At 42.1% G+C, this 8,656-nt stretch overlaps 1 protein-coding gene across 10 annotated transcripts in view; it reads left to right on the forward strand.

Moving 5' to 3' along the window:
• Nucleotides 1-4,340, forward strand: part of MYLK4 (myosin light chain kinase family member 4) — a 106,819-nt gene extending 102,479 nt beyond the window's left edge. For all 10 annotated transcript variants that reach the window (XM_019752391.2, XM_019752393.2, XM_019752399.2 and 7 more), the window contains one exon: nt 102-4,340. The gene's annotated coding sequence lies outside the window, so the exon portion shown is untranslated. The remainder of the gene's footprint in view (nt 1-101) is intronic.
• The last annotated feature ends 4,316 nt before the right edge of the window (nt 4,341-8,656 follow it).

Genomic DNA, 8,656 nt, shown 5'->3' on the forward strand with positions numbered 1-8,656 from the left:
ATAAAAAATCGTGTGTGGTTTTCCTAAGGGGCACAACCAACTAATTACAATTTTAAAAGCCCTGTTGAATTAACAAGAGTCATATTTTGTTTGCTTTGCAGGAAAACTGCTGGGGTTGCTGCTGCCTGAGAAGATTTTTGGAAAAATCAGCAGTTCTGATGTCTTGACCCCTATGATGACTGGTGGCCTTGGGGAGGTGGGGGCCACCGCACTTGAACTCAGAGCACCCAGTCCCAGGGGAGACTCCCAGTGCTTTGGTCCTGGGGGCACAGGCAAAATCCCTCCCATGGGTCCCCTCCCCATACCTCATGGTAGCGCACACTAGGCAAGAGGTTTCCCTGCCATCTTGGGTTTTTTAGTTTTATTTTTATTTCTTGATTTTAGTCACTGGGGCAAGGGATGTATTCTTTCTGCTATTTCTCAGTTTACTAGTGCAGTCATACTGGAGATTTATTTTGAAACCTGGATGATGCATTTGGAGGGAGAAAACTGCTTCCAGTTATTAAACTATGCCTTTCAAAGGGGGTGATAGTATCGCCAGAAAAAATTCTAAGTCTGTGCACTTGAACACTTAGTTTCTCACAGTTTATTATTTTGATTTGGTCTCCAATCAGGTGAATCCAATTGAGAAATAATTTGCTTTCTGGAACATAAGCTTTCTTTGAATTCTGAGGCAAGAGGCAGCAGACCTTCTATGTTCCATTTATGCTGTGCTTTCCTCCAAGTGCATCAGTTTCTCCCAAGTAGCAGATTCTCCTTCTAATGAATGACGTGCATTGTCACAAGGCCCTCTCTGCTCTCTGCTGATTGAACATTCATGTGTGAAATACGTTGGTTTTGAGAGGTGGTGCGAGAGATACATGTTTATGCTTAGTCTTTAAAGACAAAACCTTTGGAATAATGTTAGCAGTCGTGGGAGCTTCCCTGTGCACTTGTCCATGAGGAGAGATGGGTCTGTGCATCCTGCCAGAAGACAGCACTGTGCTTGCAATGACATGACTTGGGAAACGGCACTCAAGTAAACGTGAACATTTCTGCAGACTCGTGATACTACTTAACCAGAGTCTTGTGCAGCTCAGGGCTGTGAAGGAAGCGCATTCCCGAGTCCAAGGTGAGGAGGGGAACACCTCTACTCCCTTTGTGGACAGGAGAATCATTTCCAGTTGGAGGCTTCTGCTTATTCCTGAGCTGCTGTACCATTTCATTCAGATATTTAAGAGGGAAGTGAGCCCTCCTGAGATGGCACCGAAAGGCACAGGGCCTGTAAAGAGTGGTTTCTTTATGAAGAGAAAATGCAAAGCCACATTAACTCCTATTACACATGCAACACCACGCTCACCATTCAGCTTTTCCATTTCCAAATAACTGTTCTGTTGAGATCAGCTGGAGTAATGTCTTTATTTTTTGCTGTAAATTGTTTTAGGCTCTTGTTGTCACAAAAGCAATGAAATGAAGGAAGAATAGCTTGGTGGCTGTATTAGTGAGGGCACTTCTATCTTGCACTGATTGGCTTTTCACCATTATTTCTCATATCCACCCAGTGAATCCTTATAGCATGCCCATGAAAAACTCCTACCTGTGCAATGCCCTTCTTCTCATGTGTAAGGTAAAGAGAAAGTAGAGACAGGAGAGATGTTTAATTTAGTTAAGGCCACATGCCAATTTAGTGGTCATACAAGCTATAAAACTGACTCCTTTTTAGCCTCTGCTCTTACATTATAATGCGTTTTCTTTTTTCCTTTGGCCTATGCATTTATCCAAGGCTGGTTTCTCTTGTTCCTGTTATGTGACTATGCTTAAAATGTTTAATTTAGTTTCCTTAAAAAAAAAAGGCCTGTGACTGAAGTGTTATATTACTGTGCTATCTTTAGCTGATGGTATTCACGGAGCCTGGAAAAATACAAGCCAGTGCATGCATTAATACTCAGACCACAGAGAGCTGGCGTTCACTCAAATGCTAAATAAGACACAGGGGTCTGATTTGAAAGCCCTCACGGAAGACTTTTTCTGTCCGGTGCTGTGCGTTCTCTAGCAGATAGAGCAGAGGCCTTTTGCGTGATGTGCAGCTTGCATCCAGTTCCCTTTCTGACTCACGTTGGCAGATAAGCTTTGCCTAGACCCCACTATACATGGAAGAAACAGCCTATGCCAAATAAAGGAATTATTTCTTTGCCAAATTATTCCACTGATGACCCCGCAGTTAGTGGGTGTGATTTTTTTCAAAAGAGGTTTAGAAAGGAGACTCTGCTTTGAAACAGGATCTCCTTTGAATCTGTAGTTAAATTTCCACATTTGGATGGGAGGCATCCCCCTGCCAGCGGGGTGCCTTTAAATGAGAGCTGAGGATGGTTTGCATTGCAGAGTTGATCAACTACAGTCTAGAGTTACATGACAGGGGTGAATTTCAGTCTCTGGCTCATCCCCTCACCTCCCTCCATGGCCATGTGTGGCTGCTCCAGCAAGAGCCCTAACTTGGTAAATTGCCTCTCTGATGGGAAAGGGGGCTTTGCACAGCAGAGGGGTCAACCGGCACAGACCCCAGAAGCTCAGTCTGGCTAGACTGGGCTATTGTGATCGATTTTTCCAAGAAGTCATTAGGATTTGAGAGACTGTATTTCTCTTGCACCCTCTTAATGGACATTATATAGCTTCGCTCACGTGCATTAGGCATTTGCTATTCCTTTAGTAAACGGAGGAAATTAAACACTGATGTGGCACTTCTCACTGCCTGGAGAGAAATAAACCTCACAAACTATTAAGGAAAAAGCATGCCCAAATTTGTAATTTATAAGGTACCACACTTACCCAGAATCTCTTGTTATTTCAAAAGCAGGGAGAAAGGGCTCATGCCTCAATTTGTAGCACAGAAACCTCTGAAATGGATTCTCACCTGAACTAACTTAGAGAAAAGATTTCTATGTTGAAATTGGGTCATTCTCATGGTTGTTGAGTACCATAGGTTTGTTTTTAGTTGCTTTTTCTCTGACTTAATATTATTGTGCTTTTTTTTCCTCAAAAATGTAAATAGGCATGCTGCCATTGTTGTGAAATACTTTGATGTGAATGTGTTTTCAAAGATGAATACTTACATTTTCACCATTTCTACAGAAATTAATGTAGCAAAATTTTTCTTGTTTTAGAATCAAAATGTGGATTTGATATTAGGGAAAAAAGGGTCTTGCCTGTATTTCATTCCTTGTTTGTCCCTCCTGCCCCACTACCCCACTGCAGCCACTAGGCAAGGGGAGCCAGTATGCAGCAGTCCTTGTTCAGTTTGGACTATAGGTCAGTTCAGGGAACCTCACTTGGAAAATCCATTTGTGAAAGTGTAATGAGAGGGAGACACAGGGCACCTCCCGGCTGTGGGCAGTAGGCTCAGTTCGGCTCTCTGCTCCCTGGCAATTCTGTCATGGGTATAGGGTGCATCACCACTGGGCCTCAGTTCTCCCTAGGCATGCTGCTCCCCACTTTGCTTTTGTGCTTTTTTATTTTATTTTTACTTCTTTTTATTTTTCTTAAGTTAGAATCAAAGTCCATTTTCTCATCCATCATGATACTACCCTAAAAGCCTTTTGGGGATGAAAATTATACTTCTGAAAGGCAAATTGTTTTCTGTCCTAAAGGAAACTTGATGCTGAACTTACTACCGTGTTTCCCCGAAAATAAGACTGGGTCTTACATTAATTTTTGTTCCAAAAGACACATTAGGGCTTATTTTCAGGGGATGTCTTATTTTTTCATGTACAACAATCCACATTTATTCAAATGCAGTCATGTCATCTTCTTCTGGAACATCATCATAACGTACTAAATGCGTCTGTCTGGCTGAGGAGTTTAACTGGGGCTTATTTTCAGGGTAGGTCTTATTTTCGGGGAAACACGGTAGATGTTCAATCCTAGATTAAGATTACTTCCTTACATAGCATGAGTCTACCGTTTCTAATACTAGAAGTTTTATATACTGAGGGTGCCAAAAAAACGTATGCAGATGACCCGTATTCATCATTTGTTATTAGTGTATATTGAGTACTACAATTTTAATACAGTTTTTTCCTTTCTCAAAATGTGTACACATTGTTTTTTTGACACCCTCTGTATTTCTCCTAGCTCCATTTCAGTCGGTGTATTTTCCGTAAGTGGTCTTTGTCTGAGCAGTTTCTCCTTCCATGAAGGCTTATCACTCAACTAATACTTATTCAAAAGAGCAGAAAACATCTGATACCTGAGTGTTCATATGTTGACTGATACATATTTTGTAGTTGTCTCAGCTGATAGATGTCAGTGAGTCCTTTTGATGATGTGTATCTGTGTAGATAATAAATAAAAATGGATTCATAATATGGTGATTGCATCTATCATGTATAGTTTTTATTTCTGAACATCCTTTCATTCAGCTGTATTTCTTTGCCTTATAAAGATGTTTAGCAGTCATATGCTCATATGTCTTATATTGAAAAATAAACAAGGACCTTATTTATCCTTTGGTTAATGAGCTAAATTATTCTAAGAAGTGGGCTTGGCAAATGTAATATAAACTTTCTCCTTTATGACAATCTTGTGACATTAAGAACACTAGCTGCCTTAAAAGACTGATGTCACACTTATAGGAGCTCCAGAACCACCCTCAGGAATATGACCTAGTCCAACGGAGGGAAAACAACTCCCCTATTTGAACACATGGTGGTTACAATGTATCAACACAGGTTTAGGATTTTTTTCCTATTACTATAAAAATATTTACTGAGATAGTACCAGAACAGTGTTTAATAAATTATTAAGACAATTAGCAGCAATTTAATCCCTTAAATGTATCTTAGCAAATATTCCTCAGACCCTAAAAAGTGTTTGCCTCAGAAAAATCAACCACTAAAAAAACTACAGTTTCAAATGGCTGCCCAGCCATCAACTGCCACATTGCATCTTGGTTGGAAATGCGGCTGGGACTGGTCAGCTCCAAGGCTTGCCCATGGATCTGAGGAAAACACCGGGTCCATGTTACCATTCACATGGTAGCCTATCAGTGACTGACTCTCACCGTCAACAAAATCTCTGCCCCAAACCTGGTTTGCCACAGTCCCACTGAGTTTTCCCTTGTCTCAGTTGTAGGCAGAAGGGAGGCCTTTGTGTTTTCATGCAAAGCAATGCTGTCCCTCTCTTTGGAAGTCCAGTTTTTCCCCACTTGACCCTCTAGGTGAGGCAGTCATTCTGATTTGTTCCCCAAAGTGAGGACACCTTATTGAGCCTCTGTGATACTGTGATATAATAAGAACTATATATTTGGTCTGTGTCTCTAGTTCTTGGCACAGATCTCCTAAAACCCTTGGAATTTCCTGAGTGATAGAAGTGAGAGGAGCATCTGTTGTTATTCATAATCTGCCCCTTTCAACCATACCTCAGTTTACACCTCTGAATTGACTCTTGGAGGATGTGGCTGGTTGCCAGAAGAAACAATCACGTGATTAGAGAGTTGGAACTTTCAGCTCCTCTACTGCCAGGGAGGGGAAAGGAGCTGGGGATTGAGCTAACCACCAATGATTAAAGCTTATGTAATGGAACCTCTATAAAAATGCTAATCAAAAGGGTTTGGAGAATTTGAGGGTTGGTGAATAAGAACACATGCACGTGCCAGGAGGTTGGCTTACCCCAGACTCCACAGGGACAGAAGCTCCTGTGGTCAGGACCCTTCCAGGACCTCACCCTAATAGCTTTTCATCTGACTGTTCGTGTGTATCTTTTATTATATCCTTTATAAGAGACTGGTAACAGTAAGTAATGTTTTTCCCTGGGTTCTGTGAGCCATTATAGAAAATTACTGAGCCTTAGAAGGGGGTTGTGGGAAGCCCTGATTTGCAGTCAAGTCTGATGGAAGTGTGGGTAACCTGGGACCCCATCGCTTGTGATTGGTGTCCAAACTGGGGATAGCCTTGAGGGACTGAGCCCTTAACCTGTGGGGTTGCTGCTAACTCCAAGGATTTAGTGTCAACACTGTTTAATGAGAGGAATAAAACCCCACACATTTGGTGTCAGAAATGGTGTAAGTAGAGCAACAGTTTTCCTTTCCCTTCCAATACTGGCACAAGGTCGGACCCCATGGATAGTTCTACCCTTTCCCAGATTCTTGATGCCAGAGTTTTAGGGCCTGGGACTCAGAGAGAAGAATCAGTCATCTTCCTCCCTGGCCCTTCTCCTCACCCTCTCCTGGGGTAATCCCCCACCCAACCCCACCATAGGGAGAGACACTGAAGCTCACTTCATCACTTCCCCTGAGTACTCCCTGCTCCGAAAGGGACACTAACCCCACCTCAGGATCCAGACCCATTAGGAAGGTAAGTGGTTCCCAATGCTTCTCCCTCAGTCACTGATTTCTACTACTCCTCATATAGGGCTCCCCCAACAGCTTGTAATATATGTTCCCCAGACACTGCTGTGGGTACAGTGAGGGTTTCATGAAAAATACTAACCTGTATTTAGCTGGCTCATGGCCTCAACTGCAGAGCTTAAGGCCTCTGAGCCCCCTCAAAACTCACCCAGTTATTTCAAGACTTCCAAAATATTTTTACACAGGTTTAGGAGCGGGTGTGGCAGGGAGAGTGACCGCTTCTGGCAGGACAAACTACTGCTGCTCTAGTCCACCCCAGCACCAGCTGGCCCAGCCAAGGTGTTGCCTTCTCTTCCCTCAAGAGGTCAGCCCTTTAGGCACCAGTGATGCGGTATTTCTTGGAGCTCCATCACTGTAATGCTATGTGCAGTCACACAGTCACCTGGAAATACAAAGAAAGCTCACTGCTCTGTCAGCCTCATTCTTCATGCTCAGGCACACCTAAGAAAATGAGGTCATCACAACTATCAGAATCTTCTCCTGAGCTATGACCAGTTTCCCGTAGGTAGAGATAAGAGAAGCAGTAGTTTCCCACCTCACAACCTGATTGTTAGGTGGTATTTGGTACAATGAAATTCAGCCAGGTTCAGGTTGAATGATGAACAGCAGATTCAGCCACAGCTACACCAACTGTTGTGTGAGCTGGTGAGGCTCCTGCTGTCGGGCCTTTTAGGCCTTCTGCACGAAAGGGTCATTTAAGGAACGTCATGATGATATTCTTATCGCAAGATCCAGGTAATTGTTTAATTAGATCAGATCACAACATCCTCTGTAAGTAGCTGAACATAGAACCCAGGGGAATTCTTGGGTCTGGGGCCACTGCCAAGCACATGTGCTTCTGAGCTTGCTGGATTCTTATATTACTATATAAAAATTATTACATTATTATTCTAATATTATGTTATATTCTTAGTCTTCATTTAAGAATGGAATATCTGTACATTTCTAGGCAATCCATATATTTTAAACACTACTTGTTAAGGACTCACCAGTTAAAAAAAATCATTTTCTAATACCAATTATGCTAATTTCAAATTCTTCTGGTGCTAAATAGACATAAGGATAGGAAATAAGATTGCATAAACCAGCCTTCTTATGCTAATTTTAAATGCTACCTACAAAGCCATGGCATATACTATATTCTTGATTGGGTTAATACCCTTTAAATGTTAACTAACTTCTATGCCAGTGTAACTAGCAGACAAAATCATACTAGTTGGCCACAGCGTCTCACACAATTCTTCCCAGCAAATGCTCCTTCAGCTTCTCCCTTTGGCCCCTCATTTAGCTGGTTGAGGAACATACAGGGATGGGCTAGATCCTCTCCCTCTCCCCTCTCTTCCATGAGAACTGTCTGCTTCAAAACACACACCTCATAAAGCCCGTGAAGCCTGTCTGAGTCCCTGAATCCCTGCCTGTTCTCTTTAGTGACATCTCTGCCTTATGGAGTTAGCTAATGCTTACGAATCATCACGGGGCTATTAACCGGGAATATTTTCTGTCCCTCTTGACAGTCTAATGAAGCAAGTCCTTAAAGTCGATATGGGACAGCAAAAGAGACTCTTGATGCTCTAGGGGACTCTAGGGTCACACATCCTTCCAGACGGATGGACCTTCTGTGTTTACATTCCTTTTAAAACTAAGAGCCTGCAATTTTCTGTGGAGAGTCGAACCGGTGGTGAGCAAAGCCCCTTCTTAAATAATCATCTGCTTTGTACCTGCCCACCCCTCATCCCCAAGTTTGTACTGTGAGCCCTAGCTGTTCCATACTTCACACTTCATACATTTCCTTGGATTTCATGATGGATCTCCTGGGTTCCAGTCTCTTTCTTCTCTAATCTTCCATATTGATAATTTTATTTTTAAAACACAAATCTAATTATATCACTTTAAAATTTAAAGTTTAGAACTTTAGCCTCCCCCTGCCAAAAAAAAAGAAAAAAAAAGAAAAGTTAAGCCCCTTACTGTCATGTTTACGATCCTCATGCACTAGTGTGGCTGACCTAAGTATCAGTACTTTTTGACATCATTCACCACACTTTGCTCACCCCCTTCTATTGTAAAGACACAGGAATCATTCCTAGGCCTCCAGAAGGGTAATCATGTGGCATTGCTGACAAAATTAGGCCTATAGACATGGGTGTTTTTGGATAAAAACACCAAAGTTGCTAAAATTTTTAATGTAATGCCTTTAGACCATTCAGGTACTAATAAAGGGTTCAGATTATTTGTGCTGTTATTTCTCTTTATTACAGACAACTAGTGCTAGAAAAGACC

The sequence above is a fragment of the Rhinolophus sinicus genome, linkage group LG06, assembly GCF_036562045.2.
Source record: "Rhinolophus sinicus isolate RSC01 linkage group LG06, ASM3656204v1, whole genome shotgun sequence".
Taxonomy (NCBI): Eukaryota; Metazoa; Chordata; class Mammalia; order Chiroptera; family Rhinolophidae; genus Rhinolophus; species Rhinolophus sinicus.